The sequence below is a fragment of the Stegostoma tigrinum genome, chromosome 24 (assembly GCF_030684315.1).
Source record: "Stegostoma tigrinum isolate sSteTig4 chromosome 24, sSteTig4.hap1, whole genome shotgun sequence".
NCBI classification, from domain to species: domain Eukaryota; kingdom Metazoa; phylum Chordata; class Chondrichthyes; order Orectolobiformes; family Stegostomatidae; genus Stegostoma; species Stegostoma tigrinum.
The window spans coordinates 30,795,336-30,818,363 of NC_081377.1; positions in this window are offsets into that span (position 1 = coordinate 30,795,336).

Here is a 23,028-nt window from a genome sequence, read left to right on the forward strand (position 1 = left end):
TTTCAAAGAAAATGGAGAGCAAACTGTAGAATTGTAACTAATGTTCATCACTGAATTTTCTTGCAGCCAGATTGATTGTGAATACCTGGAGAGTCCAGGACAATCCCAGAGGGTTGAAAACCCTATGTTGCAAGACCAGCGTCATGGGATACACCATTGGGAGAGAGGGGGAGGCGGATCAAAGATGGATAGAGGAGAAGATAGGTGGAGAGCACAACAGAGTTGCAGTGGGAGAGAGATCCCCTGAGGTTTGTCCGGAGAAACGAAGGTAACTTCTTGAGGTTAGGCATCCCTGGAAGAGGCTTTGCAGTGAGGTTAAAATTGTTTCAGAGATAATGGGAACTGCAGATGCTGGAGAACCCGTTGACTCTGTTTTCCTTTGTGCTAATCTGTGCTAATCTTTCTTTGTGTTAATTCTTCCAATTAATACCTGTGAGGTACATTTTCAACTTCCCCTCCAGTTGTCTTAAATACTACCAACATCTGAGCCAATTCTAAACAGATAGATAATTCACAATGCCAATTAGATGCCAAGGTACCCGGTTAAAAACACACTGTTATAAGGACAACCCATAAGACAAGAGGAAGTGATGCCACACCCTTCCTCCTTTTCTCATGGATCAGGGGAAACTCAGTTGTCAAAATGACCATCACTGCCACCATGTCCAACTAACAGTTCACTTGGCCCCACCGTCACACTGTCCACATGTTAGCATGCTTAGTGTAAGCATTGGCTGGGAGTGGCCAGAAGCTTTTCCTAAACCTATTTAAAATTGTGAGAACGAAGGGATGGCAGGGTATCCTTTGCGCTTTCGGAGCACCTCCTGAGAACACAAGAGAAAACTTCCTTCCTACCCACATGTTCTTCAGAAGCTAGATCCCAGGCCCTTACCCAACTCACTTAAGTTCCAAAACACACCGTACTCATAGTCCACAGAATTAGTCCAGATTACATCTCCATCTGATCTCCTACACGGACCTGCCTGCAGACCTAGCAGTGCCCAGCAAATGGGACTAGATAAATTTAGGATATCTGGTCAGCATGAATGAGTTGGACCAAAGTGTCTGTTTCTGTGCTGTACAACTCTATGAGCCTATAGCCTTGTATTTTAACCAAACTCCATCCTTCTCTTACTTCTCATGCAGCTCCATGCCCCCCAGACTCACCACCCCAACCAGCATTGGCACTGTCAGAATTGCTGGAACTCCCAGGGTGGCATCGCTTCCAGTAAGGGGATTGTCTATCACCCTTCAAAAATGTATTATGATTTTGGGGTGGCATGTTTTGGGTCTGATGGGTGAAGACTGAGTTTTCTTCCAGGAAGAGGTTGGACAATTCATCCGGCAATCGGGCCTCCATTAGTTTTCTCTCCATCATTTCCAAGATGACCTTTCACTAGTTTGAGCCTGGGATTCTTCTTGACGACCACAATGATTGTAGCATCCAATTGTTTAATGCATGATTCTATGAATCGATTTACCGCTGATGCTCACTATGTTTGATTGGTTAGGCCTGGGTATGAATTCAAGGTGAAATAAACAGACTGTAAAGACTGTGGAGGCTGGAGTTGTAAGGATGGGGCAGATTTTTAAAACACTGAAAATAGAAAATAGTGAAATGGCCATGAGTGACTCAGAAGACGGCTGGAGAACCAATGAGAGACCTGTGCTGCTTTCTCAAGGGGTGACCCAGTCAAACACCCAGCAGTCAAGCAGTGACAAAGCCACCAGTAGGTGGTTGTCCAGAATTAGTATCTCAAGTTTGGTGGTTGGGGGAAGATGCCCTGCCTAGTGAGAGAGCTAACAGCTCTTGCATTTAGCAGTGAACAGAGGAAGCTGTCACCATTCCTAGCATGCACCACTGCAGTTCCTGGATTGTACAGGACCCAGGACAAAGGTAAGTGACATGGGGGTGATGTTTTCTCAAGTTTGGGGTAACGGGAACATGGAGGAAAGGGAGCTGGAAGCCAAGATATAACATAGTGGTTCCCAGTTAGCAACACCCTCCCAACATCCAGTCTGTCAATCAGATATGGATTATTTTTGATTGGGGGTCGCCTGTATCCAACCCCAGCCAAGTTGACGCATGGTCTACATACTCTGGCCTATCCTTTTCAACACACCTTAAGAGGTCCACCTACATGTGGGTTCATCCCATTAGCATCAGGGTGGGGAAGGCTGGGACCCTTCAATGACCCTTAATTGGTGACTTAACAGCTTCAATTGGCATCAGGATGGAAAGCTCAACCATGGACTTTCTTGTGCTGAAATGAATTCTGCTAGAGGCAAAAAGGCACTGAGTTTTCCGCTGCTCTGACTAATGAAGTGCTCTTCATGCCTTCAAGCTCCAAGGAGTAAATTGGTTCTGCCCATAGAAAACATAGATAGGTGGCACAGTGGCTCAGTGGTTACCACTGCTGCCTCACAGTGCCAGGGACCCAGGTTCAATTCCAGACTCGGGCAACTGTCTGCATGGAGTTTTCATGTTCTCCCTGTATCTGCATGAGTTTCTGTTGGATGTTCCAGTTTCCTCCCACAGTCCAAAGATGTGCAGACTAGGTGGATTGGCCATGCTAAATTGCCCTTAGTGTTCAGGAATGTGTAGATTAGGTGGGTTATAAGGGTATGGGTCTGGGTGGGATGCTCTGAGGGTTAGTGTGGACTTGTTGGGCTGAAGGGCTTGTTTCCACACTGTAGGAAATAACTTCTGAATAACTCTGAGATTAAAAAATGAGATACTACAACAATAACTAGATTTTTGAAATGCTTTTAACACAGTACAGTATTCTAGAAACCAAACTCACCACTTCTCCTCATAAGGAAATACTGGGTTGTTTGACCAAAACGTTCATCAAAGAGATTTTTAAGGTGCATCTTAAACAAATGAGTGAGAGGTGGAAAAGTTTAGGAAGGGAGTTTCAGAACTTGAGGCCTAAGTCAGGGAACACCATACAAAATGGTGAATGTGACTTGACATGAGTTACAATGTGGGTGGTAGAGTTTTTGGATGAATTCCAGTTTACAGACAGTGCACACCGGGGACATTACAATAATTAGAATGCTTCATGACAAATCTTTTAAGCAGTATATGACTAAAGAATTGTTTCTAAAGGATTTTTTCTGTATTTTAATTGCAGTGTTTACAAGGATTCAGTGTCCTGGATCTTTTGGGACCACCTCAATACATACACAGGTCGGCAATGTGGCATCCAATTTGAAAGATAAATCTATCATCTGCTACATTTGTGATGAAGTTGACTTAAGCATTTTGACTTGGAATCAATTATTGCACTAAGGAGTTAATAATATTTTTTCCCTTAGGATTCATTAATGATAAATTTTTGGGATTGGGATTTTTTTACCTGGTTTTGTATCGTGCTTGGATTTGTTCAGCTGCACTGGAACAAGAATTGAGTCATATAGGGACATTCACTGAGAAGCTGTGATTTCTCTGAGGACCAGTATAGTATTGCAGTTTTTTGCTGGTAAGCAGAAATGATTGAGCTTCATTGTGATTTATGAAAGATTTCCTTTGCAAATTGATTTCCCCCAAAAATCCAAGTTTACTTATATTTAGATGAGTCAAAAGTTGTATGATCAAACTGACTCATTCTGGAGTGCGATGGATATTATTAGAAATTTTTAAAAATTGGAAGCGATATAATTGCTGATTCACAAATATCTATTTGATACTAAAGTCAAAATCAGATCTATTGATTATTCCTGGGTACAACACTGTTCTATATATCATATAATGACATGCTGTTTGTTGTCAAATACAGCATTTCTTGACCGTATGCATATCAACATAGAGGGCTTTCCTGATTTATGAATGTCTAACTTGACAAATGCACATACTTACAAACACAGTCCCATACAGGGGTGTGATTTTAAAGATCTGGCATACAAACATTTCCTGTACCAGCAAATGACTAGTTGATAGATATTTTTAACTAGACTCTCCAAGGTATGGAAACAGGCCATTCGGCCCAACAAGTCCACTACAACCCCCTGAAGAAGATCCCACCAGGCCTATCACCCTATCTCATCATCCTGAAATTCCCATGGCTAATGCATCTAACCTACGCATCCCTGAACACTATGGGTAATTAAGCATGGCCAATCCACCTACGCACATCTTTGGACTGTGGGAAGAAACTGAAACATCCAGCAGAAACTCAAGTAGATAAACAGAGAACATGCAAGCTCCACACAGAGAGTTGACCGAGGCCGGAATTGAGCCCAGGTCCCTGGCACTGTGAGGCAGCAGTGCTAACCACTAAGCCACTGTGCCTTTGTTGTGTTCCAATTTGTGTACAAATCAACTTGGGAACAGACTCAAGAACAGAACACATTCACAACCCAGGAACAGATTGTATTGAATTATTTGGCATAACTGTGGTGTATATATTATATAATAACACACTGCATGTTGCTTGGTGCAACATTCCTGAGCATATTATATCACAATACATCTTGTCTTCATGGATAAAACACTCCATTGTGTTACTGGGTGTTAAACTGTAGTATATATATCATAAAATAAAACATTACTGGGTGTAGTATTCCTATGAATAGTATAAACTGTAGTGCCACACTGTATGCTACTAGGTATAGCACATTTTTGGGATTAATGGGATTGTAGATTAATGTGCTTCAAAATGTTTGGATTTGTCTTGTGGGTAAATAATTCGGTCTACTCTATTTTATCTTCATTTGTTTTGCTAAGTAAACTTTTGTTTTATTGTTAATACAAAACCTTGTGTGTTTGTGTTTTAGAGAATGACAACCTTGTTAAAACCAGGACGAAAGCAAAAAATGTCCTATTAAGTGAGATTTCACCCTGGGATCTGACTTGTCCAGTAATAACATCAGCTGGGGTCATAACACAATCTGGGCTTTTCGTGTCTTTATGCATACGTTCCCTAGAGGCCATTAAACTGAGCAAGCAACTTTCTCATGTAGAGGGTGGTGCATGTATGGAATGAGGAAGTGGTAGAAACTGGTACAATAACAACAAAAGGCATCTGAATGGGTTTATGAATAGAAAGGCCGTGGGCCAAATGCCAGCTAATGGGAGTGGATATAGCTTGGATATCTGGTTGGCATGGACGAGTTGGACTGAGGGGTCTGTTTCCAAGCTGTACATTTCTATGACTTTTAGGTTAGGTAATGTCAAAGGATTCCCCATTTTATCGTGTGCAAGATTTTAGTCTAGCTTCAGGTGGAGTTAGCATTCAGTTGTGGTCTCCACACTTGATTGGTGAGTTGAGACTTGGGAAAACAAGGTGGAGCAAGACATTCAATTAGTTCACATAATAAAGTATCAAACATGCTTAGGTTCGGAAAAGAATACTGACAGCGGGCTTTGGCTATACACAAGCTTTAGGGTGAACTGATCAAGGTTTCTAAATAGTTGGAAGAAGTTGACTGCTTTCAAATATACTAGGGAGAAGTACAGGTCACAATTTTAAGTTGTAGAAAGTTAGGTCCTCTCAGTTAAGGCATTCAAGAGGGACATTAGATTATTATTTGCATTGAAACAATGTACAATGTTACAGGGGCATGGCAGGAGATTGGCACTAAGTTAAAATGTTCAGAGAGCCAATGCAGTCATGATGGGCCAAATGGCCTCCTTTTGCAACTTATAAATTCTATGACAGATTGAGATTAGAGGTCAGATGGTGTTTTCCAGGGCCTGGTGGGTGCCTGCTAGCTTGGGCAGACAATGCCTATGCTCAAAATTCCCATTATGCTTGAGTCCACTCAAGGACTTTGGGACAACTTTCTAGGCTGCATTCCATTGCAATACTGAGAGAGTGCTGCGCTGTCAGAGGTGTTACCTTTTGGGTAAGATGTAAAACTGAAACCCCATTTGCTGTGGCTTGTCCAATATTTAATCCTTAACATCACAGAAACAGATTTATGATCATATTGTTGTTTGTGGACGGTTTGCTGTGTGAAAATTGGCTGCAATATTTCCTACACTACAGTGACAACATTTCAAATATACTTCTTTTGCTTTGGATGTCTAGCACTCATGAAGGATACAACATAGACGTAAGTCTTTTTTGTCCTATTAGGAGACAGCGACTAGTTCAAATTAATGGGGCCTGAGTGCTCTCCTGGATTAGTTTCAAGCACCCAGATGAAACCACAGGAAAAATCTCCTTGAATTTTACAACCAAATTGTCCAGTGTTTCCATCTACTTTGCTCCTTTTCTAGTAGATGACATGATCATGAATGGAGTGGGGAGAATGTGGTGCACCAGGTGTTACAGTAATGTTGAGCAAGATGGGTATGCCAGAGGGCCACATCCAATTTGTCATTGTGTATATGTTAATATTGAGCTACTTGCTGTAATCCTAGAACCTCTGTCCTCTCAAAGCCATAGACACAACATAGATTTGAGGGCAGGAAGGTCAATATTGGGGTTAATGTCATGATTATGTCATTGTCCATTTCAGCTTCAGTTGATGTCACCATTGTGATTGTGGCACTGTACATACCATAGTATAGCCAAAAAGCCACATGACACTAGGTTATAGTCAACAGGTTTATTTGAAAACAAGCTTTCAGAGTCTCACTCCTTCTTCAGGTGTCAGTGAGGAGGGGTGGGATCTGACGCAGCATTTGTAAGCAAAAGATCAAAAGGTCATAGAACTGATGCAAATGTCTTGAATAAACCTAAAATAGCTGCTAAATCTTAAATCAGTTACAAAGGAGATGCAAGTTTTGATTGATGAATATGCAAATCCCAGAATTTTTTTCAAGTCTCTTCCCTGAGATAACTAAAGGTTTTATCAGACATGACATTTCAGGTCAGACAATGCTTTTTAGGTGTGAAGCCTTGATTAGAATCTGTCTGTTTTAACTTGCAGTTAAACACCACACAACAATCAACAGAGAGGGATGTTCCCTTCCAATGGGGCAATACATCAGCATTTGGCCTTGGATCTTCGGGTAAACATTCTCCAAGGTGGACTTTGGGAGACACAACAGCGCAGTCGCCGAACAGAGGCTCATAGCTAAGTTCAGTCTCCATAAGAATGGCCTCAATGGGATCTTGTGTTCACTACAGGTGTTGCAACCACACTATCCACTCTCACACACATGTACACACATACACATACTCTCTGACACACACACACACTCACACACACACACACACACACACACAACACACTCGCACACACACACACACACACTCACACACAAAACCTCTCTCATATACACACACACACACTCAAAACCTCTCTCATATACACACACACACACACACACACACTCACACACAAAACCTCTCTCATATACACACACACACACTCAAAACCTCTCTCATATACACACACACACACACACACAAGCCTCTCATACACACACACTCAAAATCTCTCTCATACAAACACACACACACAAAACCTCTTTCATTTACACACACACACAGACACACACACAAAACCTCTCTCATACACACACACACACACACGCACACACACTCAAAACCTCTCTCATACAAACATACATACACACACAAAACCTGTCTCATATACACACACACACACACACAAAACCTCTCTCATACAAACACACACACAGACACAAACACACACACACACGTAAATCTATGAGGTGAATTTGCACTTGCATATTTGTAATTATAGATACATTCTATTTTGTTCAAAAAACACACAAATTGTAGACAGTCAATGTGACACATTATAAATTCTTACTTTGGAAATAAAACCAGTCTGACTCCAAGTTAAAACACAGACAGATTCTAAACAAGACTTCACAACTAAAATGCATTGTCTGACCTGAGATATCACCTCTGTATTACTGATAAAACCTTTAGAGATCTTGGGACAGTGACTTGAAAGAAATTCTGGAATTTGCATATTAATCAATTGAAACCTACATCTCCTTTCCAAATGTTAAAGATTTAACAGCCATCTTAGGCTTGTTCAACACATTCGCATCAGTGCTATGGCCCTTTAATCTTTTGCTTATAAATTCCGTGTCTGATGCCTCCTCTCTCACTAACATCTGAAGGTGTGTGACTCTGAAAGCTTCTGTTTTCAAAGGAGCCTGTTGAACTATAACCTGGTGTTATGTGATTTTTGACTTTGTTCACCCCAATCCATCACCAGCACCTCCACATCATGTATACCACAATTAAAGCATTTGATCATGCCCATGTTTATTGACTGATACAAGTAGGGCAATCAACTAGGCCAACACTAATGGGTCAGGGACAAACCAAGCCTTAGAGGAAGGGGTGAACAGAACTTGGTACAGATCTCCATTTCATCTCAAACTAGGTATCAGGTCACTGTGGTGTCAGAGAACACAACTTCCTCTGAAAAGCAATCATTTAAGGAACCAGAGGGAGGAAAAATAAATGTGTGCATTTCTGTTCTGCCTTTCAAGAAATTCAACACGTTCCGAAGTTCTTTTTACCAAACAATCTACTTTTGAAGTGTCGTTAATACAATTGCAGCAGTCAACTTTCACACAATCTGAAGTTGCTGGAAAAGCTCAGCATGTCTGGCAGCGTCTGTGAAGAAAAAATCCGAGTTAACGTTTCAGGTCCGGTGATCCTTGCTCAGAACAGGAAGGGTCTCATGAGACCTAAAACATTAACTCTGATAATTTCTCTTCATTAACATCTCACAGATGCTGCCAGACCTGCTGAGCTTTTCGTGCAACTTCTGTTTTTGTTCCTGATTTAGAGCCTCTGCAGTTCTTTTGGTTTTAGCTTTCACATAATATTTCACAAGCAACAAAGTATTAATTGTCTTTTATTGACGTTGGTTGAAAGATAAATATTGACCAGATCAGCAGGGAAAATTTCACTGTTCTTCAACATAGGTCCATTAAAAGACTCACAAATAAAGAGCATTTTGCTTAACCACTGGATATCTCTAAGTGCTTTACAGCCAATTATCTGCTTAAAAGACTAGTGGATGCAATGTTCTCAGCTCCTGAATGACTTGGGACTGACGAGAATGTTGGGAAACTAGTGTGAGATAGGCAGTAATGAGATTCTCGATATCAAGAGCAACACTTTCCATTACCCAATGAAGTGTGAAACAGTAAGATGAGAATCACTCTCGTGAGGGTGAGGCCTATTTGAATCTATTTTCATGCATTAACATCTCATTATTACTTAACATAACACAGTGTGGAGCTGGAAGAACGCAGCAGGCCAGGCAGCATCAGAGGATCAGGAAAGGTGATGTTTCGGGTCGGGACACTTCTTCAGAAATCTTACTTCATTGATGTGCAGTTTCCTACTCTCTCACAATCTGGATAGAAGCTACATGGCAGAAATTCCAATGAAAGTCAGAACAGGTTTCTGAAGAAGGGTCCTGACTCGAAACGTCAACTTTCCTGCTGCTCTGATGCTGCCTGGCCTGCTGTCTTCATCCAGCTCCACATGGTGTTATATCTGGTGTCTACAATTTCCCACTTGTTTCTCCGGCTAGCTATCCAGTTAGCCCCAAAATCTCTGAGCACAGCCCAAGGGCAGTAGCCAATATCCTGAGAGGGTTTAGGGCAACAGTTTTATGTCATATCCCAAAGAAGTGCTCTTTTCATAGCGGTGTACTCCAGCACGGGTTCAATTCCTGCTCCAACTGAGGTTACCATAGAAGGCATGCCTTCCCAACCTTTCCCCTCACTTGAGACATTTGACCTTCAGGTTAAGCCACCCAATGACAGAGCAGACCTATGGTTCAGTTGGATTGTGATGTCTTTATCTTTACTCCCTCAGCACTGGACTGTAAGGTCAGCCTACTTTTTGAGATCAGTTCCCAGAGTGTGTCTTGAACCCTCTCACTCAGAGATGACACTTCTACCCATTGAACTACAATTGACAACTATGGCTAAAGGGAATCGCATAACCTTCCAAAACAGGATGAATTAATGGGCATCAAGCAGGAAACAAAATATTATTCACAAAATATTTCTGAATGTTCTCTGCAACTTTAATCGATCAAGTAGAGACAGTCAGGGCCAACAGTTTCCCAGGCATTCTCTTTCTGCTCTCAATGTCACAGAAATGATTAATTGAAGGTTCGATATGACGGAATTGTAAATCTTCTCAAAGTGCTTTTTTTGTATAGTGCAACAGAATGTCAGAATATGTTGGCAAATAACAGATGAAAGTTTGAGTAAGTCAGAACAACCCAAATCTGAGTTAAGACAAGAGGGTCCTAGATGACAACATTCAGACTTGTGTCAGAGAATTGAGGCAGGCAGGTCAATATAAACTGCTTCTCCCCCATTTGAAATTTAAGTGCAGGACATTGGTTGCCTGTGCTGTTGACTGAAGTATCTGTATTTCCCCAAGCAGGCAATGAGTTCATGGTCTTGAATTGGCTTCTGACGCGTTGCATCTCACTGAGATTCAGCTCCCCTCTGTTGCATGAGCAATTGTACAACACAGCAGACTACTGCATTGTAGGAGACTGTCTGCATGATTGGTCACTATGGAGTAGGTGTCTCACTGCCGCTGTTACCTTTTAGGCTAGGCATCAACAGGGCTTCCTTAGTTTGGTATGGTAGAGTAAACCCATTTGCTAATCAAATGAAATAAGGCTCTCGTCTTGAACAAGAATCACGGGCCAGGACAAAATTCCCAATTTGTACTGACTAAGTGGAATGGTGGCTCACTGCACCAGGGATCCCAGCCTCAATTCTGACTTTGGGTGACTTGTCTGTGTGATGTTTGTATGTTCTCCCTACATCTGCGTGATTTCCTCTAGGTGCTTTTTTCCTCCCACAGTCCAGAGACGTGTGGGTTAGGTGGATTGGCCATGGTAAATGCAGGATTATGGGGATAGGGCAGGGTGTTGGAATGCTCTTCACAGGGTTGGTATAGACTCAGTGATCTTTTTCTTTACTGTAAGGATCCTATGATCCTAGGCTCACAACAATCATTCAGCTAATGCTACCAAAGAGAAATTAGTTGCATGTTCTTATGACCAAGTCCAGAGAGTGACTAAATTCCTATCTTTTTACACCTGAAATCAGCTATAACAGAGCTTCAGATTGGCTTCCTGAGCAGGAGGTTCACTGAGTCAGTCCTAGAGTTGAGATAACACGGTATGGAGCTGGATGAACACAGCAGACCAAGCAGCATCAGAGGAGCAGGAAGGCTGACGCTTCAGGCCTCGACCCTTCTTCAGAAATTTGAGAGGGTTAGCTTATGAGGAGACATTGAGTAGCCTGGAAATATATTCATTGGAATTTAGAGGAATAAGGAGGGGTTTATGGAAATATATAAAACAGCAGAGGCAGTAGGTAAGATAGAAGCAGAGACTGGGGCTGGTGAATCTAGAACAAAGGGGCACAGCCTCAGAAAAAGGGGCAGCAGGTTTAGGACTGAATTGAGGAGAAAGGTCTTCACCCAAAGGGCTGTGAATCTGTGGAATTTCCTGCCCAGTGTTTTTAAGGGTTGGGTAGATTTTGGAACAGTAAAGGGGTTAAGGGTTATGGTGGGTAAGCAGAGCTGAGTCCTTAGGAAGATCAGCCATGATCTTATGGAATGGTGGAGCAGGATTGATCGGCAGAATGGCCTACTTCTGTTTCTGAAGTCCCTGTGAATTGCTTGTTGAAGGTTCAGTGACTCACAAACACAGCCTCTCACTGTTGAAGAAATTCTCTCAGTCTCTGTTTCTCTGGTCAATGCAGAGAAGCTGACAGTTCTCCACATGCTGTTCCCATCTGCCAAATCCTTCTCCACTTACTTAGCCTCTCTATAACCACATGATGTGTCTTGGCCTTCCCCACTCGGCACCCACTCCCGCAGAGCCATCTGCAAACCTGGGAATATTTCCTTCCACTCCTACACCTGGGATTCCAACTTGCTAGAATTCTTTGAGGAAGTGACAAAGTTGATAGATGTGGGTGTCATATACATGGACTTCAGTAAGGCGTTGATCAGGTTCCCCACAGGAGGCTGATGGAGAAAGTGAAGTCACATGGGGCCCAGGGTGTACAAGCCAGACGGATGGAGAACGGGCCGGGCAACAGGAAACAGAGAGTTACAGTGGAAGGGAGTTTCTCCAAATGGAGAAGTGTGAACAGTTCCACAGGGATCTGTGCTGGGACCACTGTTGCTTGTGATATACATAAATGATCTGGAGGAAGGTGTAGGTGGCCTGGTTAAGTTTGCCGATGAAGCTGTTTGGTGGAGCAGCAGATAGTGAAAGGGACTGTCAGAGATTACAGCAGAATATAGATAGACTGGAGGGTTGGGCAGATAAATGGCAGATGAAGTTCAATCCGGGCAAATGCAAGGTGATGCATTTTGGACGATCAAATTCAAGGGCGAACTATACAGTAAATGGAAAAGTCCTGGGGAAAATTGATGAACAGAAAGATCTGGGTGTTCAGGTCCATTGTTCCCTGAAGGTGGCAACGCAGGTGCATAGAGTGGTCAAGAAGGCATATGGCATGCCTTCCTTCATTGGGCGGGGTATTGAGTATAAGAGTTGGCAGGTCATGTTACAGTTGTATCAGACTTTGGTTCGGCCACATTTGGAGTACTGTGTACAGTTCTGGTCACCACATTACCAAAAGGATGTGGATGCTTTGGAGAGGGTGCAGAGGAGGTTCACCAGGATGTTGACTGGTATGGAGGGTGCTAGCTATGAAGAGAGGTTGAGTAGATTAGGATTATTTTCATTAGAAAGACAGAGATTGAGGGGGGGCCTGATTGAGGTCTACAAAATCATGAGAGGTATAGACAGGGTGGAGAGCAAGAAGCTTTTTCCCAGAGTGGGGGACTCAATTACTAGGGGTCATGAGTTCAAAGTGAGAGGAGGAAAGTTTAAGGGAGATATGCGTGGAAAGTTCTTTACTCAGAGGGTGTGGGTGCCAGGAACGCGTTGCCAGTGGAGGTGGTAGAGGCAGGCACTATAGCATCACTTAAGATGTATCTAGACAGATACATGGATGGGCAGGGAGCAGAGGGATACAGATCCTTGGAAAATAGGCAACAGGTTTAGGCAGAGGATCTGGATCGGTGCAGGCTTGGAGGGGCTGAAGGGCCTGTTCCTGTGCTGTAATTTTCTTTGTTCTTTGTTCATTTTTTTAAGATGTGGTAACAAACCAGGCAGACCTCTTGAGTTTGCAAATGAAGGGTTAATTTTGTTATTCGAGTGCTCACTCAGCTAAAAGTATAATAATTAAAAAGTAAAAATAATTCTGAATCACACCGCATGCACACACACAAAAACAGATGTTATAAAGTAGATTTGAAAATAAATTGGTCCATAAAATAAAGACTTGTATGTACTTTTAGTGGCCTTATAGTCCTAACAGGGTTACATCCAATGTAAACTGGTTGTTCTTCTGAAATCTCTAAACTTTTCCAGAGTGGGGATTATGGAACTTGAAGTTCTTTTCATTTTTAAAGTCTTTATTTCTGCAATGTATTATGATTTGTAACAGAAATTGGTTCAGAGTTTGAAATTACAGTTGAGACAGCTGGTTTAGGAATCCATCCTGCATTCCTTCTTGATGTTACTCCATTTTGCAACAAACAAACTGAGAATTGCAGCTTTTCAAAAGGGGGAGTCATGTGATAGCTCATTAGTGGCACCGAATGGAGATAATCCATGTTAACAAAGGAGTTTCGATCTCCATTGTTTGAGCTATCAAGATGCCAAGGAAACAGATAAGAAGTTGGAGCACCTTTATTCTGCGTAACTAGTTTTGGTAAACTTAGTTTTGTCTCTGGCTGTGTCCTACACATGAAATCTCTGTTATTTATTATCAGTTTCAATGATCCTAATGCAAATATTGTCCTTTTTATTCAAGATGGACAGCATGGTGGCTCGGTGGTTAGCACTGCTGCCTCATAGCCTCACAGCACTAGAGACCCGGGTTTAATTCCAGCCTGCTTGGAGTTTGTACATTCTCACTGTGTCAGTTTGGGTTTCCTCTGCGTGCTCTGGTTTCCTCTCACAGTTCAAAGATGTGAGGTGAATTGACCATGCTAAATTGCTCGTAGTGTCCAGGGATGTGTGGGCTAAGTGGATTATCTATGGGAAAAGCAAGATTATGGCATTAGGGTTGGAGAGTGAGTCTGTGTGGGATGCTGTTCAGACGGTTAGTGTAGACCTGTTGGGCCGAATGGCCTGTTTCCACACTGTGGGGATTCTCTATCTAAATCAATTCATTATCAAAGACTAGGCATCCATTTTATAATGCCCGATGGAGCTCGGCCACCTGATTTGCACAGCTATTTTAAAATCGAGAGTCCTGGATCATTTAAAGGTGTTTTCATTCAAAAACAAATTCCAGGTATTAAATCAATTAATTGTCCATATATTACAATTTCATAACAATATTCACTGAACTTTCAGTTTATTTCTGCAATCACGTCTTGCCCAAAATGGTTGCTATATTTACCTACATGAACTGGCAACTATATGGGATAAAAACAGAAAGTTCTAGAGAAACTCAGCAAGTCTGGCAGCATCTGTGGAGAGAGAAAAACAGTTAATGTTTCAAATTCAGTGATTCTTCTTTGGAATGTTGGTTTGTCGAAGTAGATAGCTCCATCAAAGAACTGGCACCAACATCAGAGGCCAAATAACTTTTTTGTAAAAACTGAAAGATCTGCGGATGCTGTAAATCAGAAATTGCTAGAAAAGCTCAGCAGGTCTGGCAGCAACTGTGAAGAGAAATCAGAGTTAATGTTTCAGGTCAGTGACCCTTCCTCAGACTGGCCTCCTTTTTGTGTTGTATCACTCCTCAATTCTAAAGAAAATGAAGGAAGGCCTTGCATTTCTATAGCACCTTTTAGGTCTGCAGGGCATCCCTAAGCACTATACATCCATAGTACTTTTGAAATGTGCTTATTTTTCTAATGTGGGAAATGGCTGCAACTTCAAATGTGAGCAAACCATTGGCCTTAAGAAGTTTCAGAGAGATGTGATAAGACAGTTAAAATGAGAATGAGACCAAATAAAATGAGCCCAAGTGAGAGGAACAGTACTGATGTAGACAGTAAACTTTTTCAAAGAAATACAAGGTGCAATTTTTCCTTTTCTGAAAAGTGTGGAGGGGGACCAACGTTCTGAAATAACTCATCCAATCGCCAGTAATTCAGTTAATTACAGACAAGCTTGAGTGCGTATCTCATCCTATCACAGGTCTTGACACTGGTGTCCAGAAGCTGCTGACCACTCAGAGTCTGTCAGTGTATGGTTTCTAAAGTCCACCAGTCAAAGAATACTGGGAGAAATCCAGTGGCAGGAAAGTAAGTCATTTTTATGAGAGGCCAGGATTGTAGGGAGAGGAAATCAGGTGAGTTGCAGGCAAGAACAGGTTGGCTTTCAGAAATCACCCATCCATGCCTCTGTTTGCTGCTGAGACTCCACCACAAATCCAGCAAGAAACTGCCATTATTTCGCAGCTAGGAAACTAGCTACCTTTCCTCACCCATTAGGAAATGGGCTGATGAACTGAGACCCTTAAGTGGCCATTGATTGACCACTTATATAATAATGCCTGATGAAGGGTCTAGGCCCGAAACGTCAGCTTTTGTGCTCCTGAGATGCTGCTTGGCCTGCTGTGTTCATCCAGCCTCACATTTTATTATCTTGGAATCTCCAGCATCTGCAGTTCCCATTATCATTGATTGACCACTTAATGGCTTTAATTGATGGTGAGTTGAGAATCCCTATTGGACATTCTTGCCCAGCACTCAGTTCATGAACTGGTGAGAGATTAGATTAGATTCCCTACAGTGTGGAAACAGGCCCTTCGGTCCAACAAGTCCACACCATCCTTGAAGCATCCCACCCAGGTCCATCACCCTATAACCCACACACCCCTGAACACTGGGCAATTTAGCATGGCCAATCCAACTAGCCTGCACATCTTTGGACTGTGGGAGGAAACTGGAGCACCCGGAGGAAACCCATGCAGTCATGGGGAGAATGTGCAAACTCCACACAGACAGTTGCCCGAGGCTGGAATTGAACCCGGGTCCCTGGTGCTGTGAGGCTGCAGTGCTAACCACTGAGCCACTGTGCCGCCCAGAGATTTGAGTCTCTCTCAAGTGATAATAGGAACTGCAGATGCTGGAGGATCTGAGATAACAAAGTGTAGAGCTGGCTGAACACAGCAGGCCAAGCAGCATCTTAGGAGCACAAAAGCTGACGTTTTAGGCCTAGACCCTTCATCAGAAAAATTGTCTTTCCCTATTATTCCCCCTTATTGCCATAGTCTTGCAACCTTCAGGGAAGGGAAAATTCTACCTACCAAGTATATTGTACAAACTTCAATGAAACATCCTGTAAAGCGCATTGAAACATGCTGTCACTCATACTCATGGAATTCATTGCAAGGTCACACAGAAATAGGCTGGCAAAATGTTTCCTTCACACAGGCCATCAGAGCATGACAGCCTGTATTTGTTGAACAATTTGCACCTCTTTAGAAAATCTAACTATTTAATCCAAAGTATTTAGTCACTGGCTGCTCATTGTCCACGGGTCACCGTTTATACATTAACAATGTTCTCTCTCATTTATATTGCTGTGCTAATGGTATTGTTTTGTGAGAATAGATTACAGACTGTAGTTAACTCTTTCTAGATCACTCCTCAGAAAAACTGGATCAGTAGTATAGCCCATTCTCCCCAGAACCAATCTAAAGCTTTCCACCAATAGTAGCAGGGCAGTCAGAAAACTAGACTTGGTCCGATCAATTGGCTGAACACAGGCAATGGCTGAATGGCCTCCTCCTGCTCCTAAGTTTTGTGTTCTTGTATTAATGGATTTTATAGACACTTTTATAAGTGTTGAATCAGTGCCCCTTTTATTTCATAGTTAGGATATGAACAGCACAGACAAGGCAACAAATATTGAGTGGAATTGGTGTCCCTTGTTGGTCAGACCAAGTTGGAGTTGGAAATTTTCCTGAATAGAATTTAGCAGATGATTAGGGTTCTTTGAACAATCAACAGTCTTCGTGGTAAGTGAATTCATTAACCTGATAAAAGCCTCTCAATTTGCAATGATGAGACCTCGACTCAGATTTTATGAATTGTCATCCAAATACCACACTCTGATCACCAGGCTGCCAGCATTAAAGCCATCAAGATATAATGCTTCAGTTCCTCTATGACTCCCTGAAATCTCTGCAATCCTCCAATTCTGGCCCACTGCATATCCCCAATTTTGATCAGTGTGACTTTACTTCCTAAGGCTCTACAAAATTTGATCCCTAAACCCGTCTACCGTGCTCTCTTTTCCCTTGTGTTGCTTCTCAAGACCTACCTCTATGACTAGGCTCTTGAACACTAGTTCAAAATACAGTAATAGTGTCTGATGGTCAGAGTGACAAGCACACTGTAGACGGGACAGCATGTTGGGACCATGTGGAATCCCTGACGCAATTAACTCCATGGGAATTATTTGGGGCATTGAATTTTTCAATGTCTGTTTCCCTGCATATGAAACACTCTCAAATATTTGATTTGATTTGATTTAGTATTGATACATGCATCAGTATACAGTGAAAAGTATTGCTTTGTGTGCTATGCAGACAAATCATACATTACATAAGTACATCAGGATAACAGAACAGAATGCAGAATATAGTGTGATAACAAGGTGTAGAGCTGGATGAACACAGCAGGCCAAGCAGCATCAGAGGATCTTATCTGAAGAAGGGTCTAGGCTTGAAACGTCAGCTTTCCTGCTCCTCTGATGCTGCTTGGCCTGCTGCGTTCATCCAGCTCTACGCCTTGTTATCTCGGATTCTCCAGCAGTTCCTATCGCAGAATATAGTGTTACAGCTACAGAGAAGGTGCAGACAAAGAGTCCTTCAAAGTTGAAGAATTCAAAGTTCAACTCACTTAAGGTTAATACTGCTTGTAAACAAAGCTTTTCACTGTATTTTGGTACACATGGCAATAAATCAATCAATCAATCAGCAAAGTTAGAGGATTATAAACCTATCTCCGGTGTAAGCATTAAACTGACACCTGTCTCACCACTGATCACAGCCCCAACTATGCCCCAACTGGCCCCATCATCCCCCACAACCATTACCCAGAACCCTATTCCACAGCCTGGTTCTGACCTGGTTCCAACACCATTGGCTGAACTCTGCCATACTTGACACACATACCCAAACACCGTGCCCACTCCCGCTGACCTGCCACCCCTAAATCTCAACTGGACCCTGGCCCAACACCGTCTCCCCACACAAGCCCAACAACCACCGGCCCAAGCCGACACTCCATCTCCTGGCTGGCCTGCTCCCACTGATTGTGACCATCTACTACCAGCCTGAACACAGCACTGTCCTTGCATAAGGCTCGATGCCAGACTGATCTCCCACCCTGAAATGACACCGTCTTCTTTGCCCACCACTCTAATGGCGCCTGGAACTGAAAATCCCTCACACTTCCAGACCCAATGTCCCTGATTTCCGATTTATGGTGCACAGTTATTCATTCGTTTAGCAGCCTGGAATGCTATCCACTTGACATCTCACGAATCTGGCACCAAACTCAACACACCCATCCAGTACCCTGCAAACCTCAACTACCAGCTTTCTTACTCACTTGGCACACTACACTACCCACCTGGCACTCTAAAACTAAATTTACTTTACATGCATATCCTTTCACAGGAGCAGTTGGCTGTGCCGCTGGACATTGAACTCACAGATCACAGCACACTGGCTGCTGTAAACGAGCACATGGTATCTGTGAACATTTGTACCCGGTGTGGCTTCCTCTGTATTGGGGAAACCAAGCGGAGGCTTGGGGACTGCTTTGCAGAACACCTACGCTTGGTTCACAGTAAACAACTGCACCTCCCATTCATGAACCATTTCAACTCCCCCTCGCATTCCTTAGACGACATGTCCATCCTGGGCCTCCTGCAGTGCTACAGCGATGCCACCCGAAGGTTGTAGGAACAGCAACTCATATTCCGCTTGGGAACCCTGCAGCCCAATGGTATCAATGTGGATTTCACCACCTTCAAAATCTCCCCTCCCCCTACCGCATCCCAAAACCGGCCCAGCTCGTCCCCGCCTCCCTAACCTGTTCTATCTCTCACCTATCCCCTCCACCCACCTCAAGCCGCACCCCCATTTCCTACCCACTAACCTCATCTCACCCCCTTGACCTGTCCCTCCTCCCCGGACTGACCTATCCCCTCCCTACCTCCTCACCTACACTCACCTCTACAGGCTCCATCCCCGCCCCTTTAACCTGTCTGACTCCTCTCCACCTACCTTCTTCTTTATCCATCTTTGATCCACCTCCCCCTCTCTCCCTATTTATTCCAGTTCCCTCTCCCCATCCCCCTTTTCTGATGAAGGGTCTAGGCCCGAAACGTCACCTTTTGTGCTCCTTAGATGCTGCTTGGCCTGCTGTGTTCATCCAGCTCCACATTTTGTTATTACCTTCTCTGTTTGTTCTGTGGATACCTGGACTGGTTTGTAACAGAAGGTCCCTGTCCAGGAATATCCAGTGCACAAAGTGTCCAAAATTAAGTGTTCAATTACTAATCTGACCAGAGTTGGAAATTTCCTCTAAAAACAAAAAATACTGGAGATCATGGCGGGTCAGGCAGCATCCATGGAGAGAAAGCAACGTTTTGAGTCAAAATGACTCTTCATCAGAGCTGATGTGAAGTGTGGAGGGGGCAGCATTTATGTTATAGTTGGGTGGGGGGAGGTCAATAGTTTGGAGTACTGAGGGAGAAAGGATGTTCCTCGTTCAGATTAGAGATAATGGGAACTGCAGATGCTGGAGAATCCGAGATAGCAAAGTGTGGAGCTAGATGAACACAGCAGGCCAAGCAGCATCTTAGGAGCACAAAAGCTGATGTTTTGGGCCTAGACCCTTCATCAGAAAAGTGGGATGGGGAGAGGATTCTGAAATACATAGGGAGCGAGGGGGAGGTGGATCGAAGGTGGTTCGGCCTTGAAACTGCTCCTCTCCACCTATCTTCTCCTCTATCCATCTTCAGTCCCCCCTCTCCCTACTTATTTCAGAATCCTCTCCCCATCCCCCTTTTCTGATGAAGGGTCTCGGCCCAAAACGTCAACTTTTGTGCTCCTAAAATGCTGCTTGGCCTGCTGTGTTCATCCAGCCCCACACTTTGCTTGCTCAGATTAACTGATTAGAATGTGAGAATGGCAAAACAATGATGTGTTGAGCTGCCAGACTAGAAAGAACAGAGAGTCCCACTGGGGTGGGGGGTGGGGGGGAAGGGAAGAAAACACATGATGACAGAGAATGTAACAAGCAAAGCTAAAAGAAAGGGAGGGAATGGGTTCATAATTTGAAGTCATTAAACTCAATATTGAGCCCAGAAGGTTGTAAAGTGCCTCGTCTGAAGATGAAATGTTGTTCCTCCAGTTTGTGCTGTGATTCTCTGCAACACTGCAGCATGCCAAAGACAGACATATGGGCATGTGAGCACGATGTTGTGTTAAAATGACCGTCTACAAGGCCCTGCTAGTGCACAGACCGGAGGTGTTCTGCAAAGCAGTCACTCAGTCTGCGTTTGGTTTTTCTAATGTAGAGTAGGCCACATTGATTGTAATGAATATAATGCACAGGATTGGAGGAGGTACAGGTGAAATGCTGCATCACCTGGAAAGACTGTTTAGGCTGTGATAATGGGAACTGCAGATGCTGGAGAATCCAACATAACAAAGAGTGGAGCTGGATGAACACAGCAGGCCAAGCAGCAACTCAGGAGCACAAAAGCTGACGTTTCGGGCCTAGACCCTTCATCTGATGATGGGTCTAGGCCCGAAACGTCAGCTTTTGTGCTCCTGAGATGCTGCTTGGCCTGCTGTGTTCATCCAGATCCACACTTCGTTATCTTAAGACTGTTTAGGCTGTTGGACGGTGAGCAGGGGAAGGAGGTGAAGGGGCAGGTGTTGCACGAGCTGTGCTTACATGGGAAAATGCCAGGGGAAGGGGGGATGATATTGGTGGTTGAGGAATGGACTAGGGTGTCCTGGAGGGAGTGATTCCTGCAAAATGCAGACAGGAGGAGTAAGTGGAAGGTGTGTTTGGTGATGGCATTCTGCTGGAGTTGTCTGAAATGGCAGAGAATGATCCTTTCAATGTGAAGGCCAGTGAGATGAAAAGCGAGGACAAGGGGAAGACAGTCACGCTGTTGTGAGTGATGGGAAGGGGCAAGGGCAGAAGCCTGACTGATGGGTTGGAGGCAGTTGAGGGCCCCGTCAACCACAGTGGGTGGGAAACCACGGTCATGGAAGAAGCAAGCCATGTCAGCAGCGATGCTTTGGAAGATGGCATCATCCGTACACGTATGGCGTAGGTGAAGGAAGTGGGACAAGATGATGTGAGGCATAGATAGAGTGGAAACCCAGAAACTTTTTCCCAGAGCGGAAATGACTATTATGAAGGGGCATAATTTTAAGGTGATTGGAGGAAGGTATAAGGGAGATGTCAGAGGTAAGTTCTTTACACAAAGAGTGGTGGGTACATGGAATGTGCTGCCGGCAGTGATAGCGAAGTCTGATACATAAGGGACATTTAAGCGATTCTTGGATCGGCACATAGATGATAGTGAAATATAGAGTATGCAGGGTAGTTTGATCTTAAAGTAGGATAATAGGTCGGCACAACATTGTGGGCCAAAGGGTCTGTACCATGTGGTACTGTTCTATGTTCCATGGGACAATGGATTAGAAAGAGCTATAGTGAAGGTAGCTCTGGGAGTCAGTGGCTTCATAGTGGATGGCAGTGGACAGTTTATTCTCTGAAATGGAGAGGAGAGGTCAAGGAAAGGTAGGGAAGTGTCAGAAATGGACGATGTGAAAGTTATAGAGGGGTGGCAATTGGAGGCTAAACGTAGAAATTTTTCAAGGGTCAGGCAGAAACACAAAGAGCACTAAAACAGTCATTGATGTACCGAGAAAAGAGTTGTGGGAGGGGGCCAGTGTATGAATGGAACAAGGAAATTTCCAACCCTACTTAGAATATCTGGGCAAATATCTCTCCATTTGCTCCAGTGTTAAATTAATCCTGCTCCTATGTTCCAATATTTTATGGCCTTGAAGGTGTTAAGTAAATTAAACATTTTCTTGTTGGGTCTCATGCTGCAACTATGGAGTAAATTTGTAAAATTCACAAACACTAAATGCAAGGAAATTGATTTTAGACACATTTCCAGTTGTCCAGTTTTAGCAAATCCAGCAGATTTATTTCCAGACAAAAGCACGAAACAGGTCCGCATCAAGATGCAGAATGGACATATGCTGATGAGGTTTTGTGACGAAAAGACAGAATTTCTATTGCTATAGCACCTTTCACAGCTCCAGGACATGTCCAAACCCATAACAGTGAATGAAAAATGTTTCTGAAGTGTCATCACTATCATAATGTAGGGAACATGACATCAGATTTACCACATTGCAACCCTCCACAGTAAGATAAATAAATAAGTAATCTATGTATAAATGCTATGTGATGTATATTTGCCTGGACAATGAGAAGCATTCTCTGTTTTTATTCAAATCACACCTTGGTTTCCTTTCATTTCCACCTGTGGCAGGGCCTCAAGTTGGCATCTCATCTAAAAGATAGCATTTCAGACTGTATAGCACTCCTTCAGCGCTGTAGTGGAGTGTCAGCTGGGATTGGTGCCCAGACTTATTGACATCAAAGAGAAAGCTGCCCTTTCTCTTTCCAGATGCAAGCAGCTATTTCTGGCTTTTTCAGTTTTACATGAGAATCTACATCGTTCAGGAGCAAATGAAGCTAATCCGAACACTATCAAGCACTAATTTCAGCCAATTTCATGCCAGCAAGTGAGGTGAGAGATGCCAGGAGCCACTAACGGTCACTACAAACATTATGTTTGATGACATTTTCCTCTAATTGGGTTCTGTTTCCTGATTGTGCTTGATTTGAATCTTACTGTAATCCAGTAAGACCTCATCAAACAGGCCCCACTTCATGAATATAATTATACAATTCTCAATTTCTGTTTCAC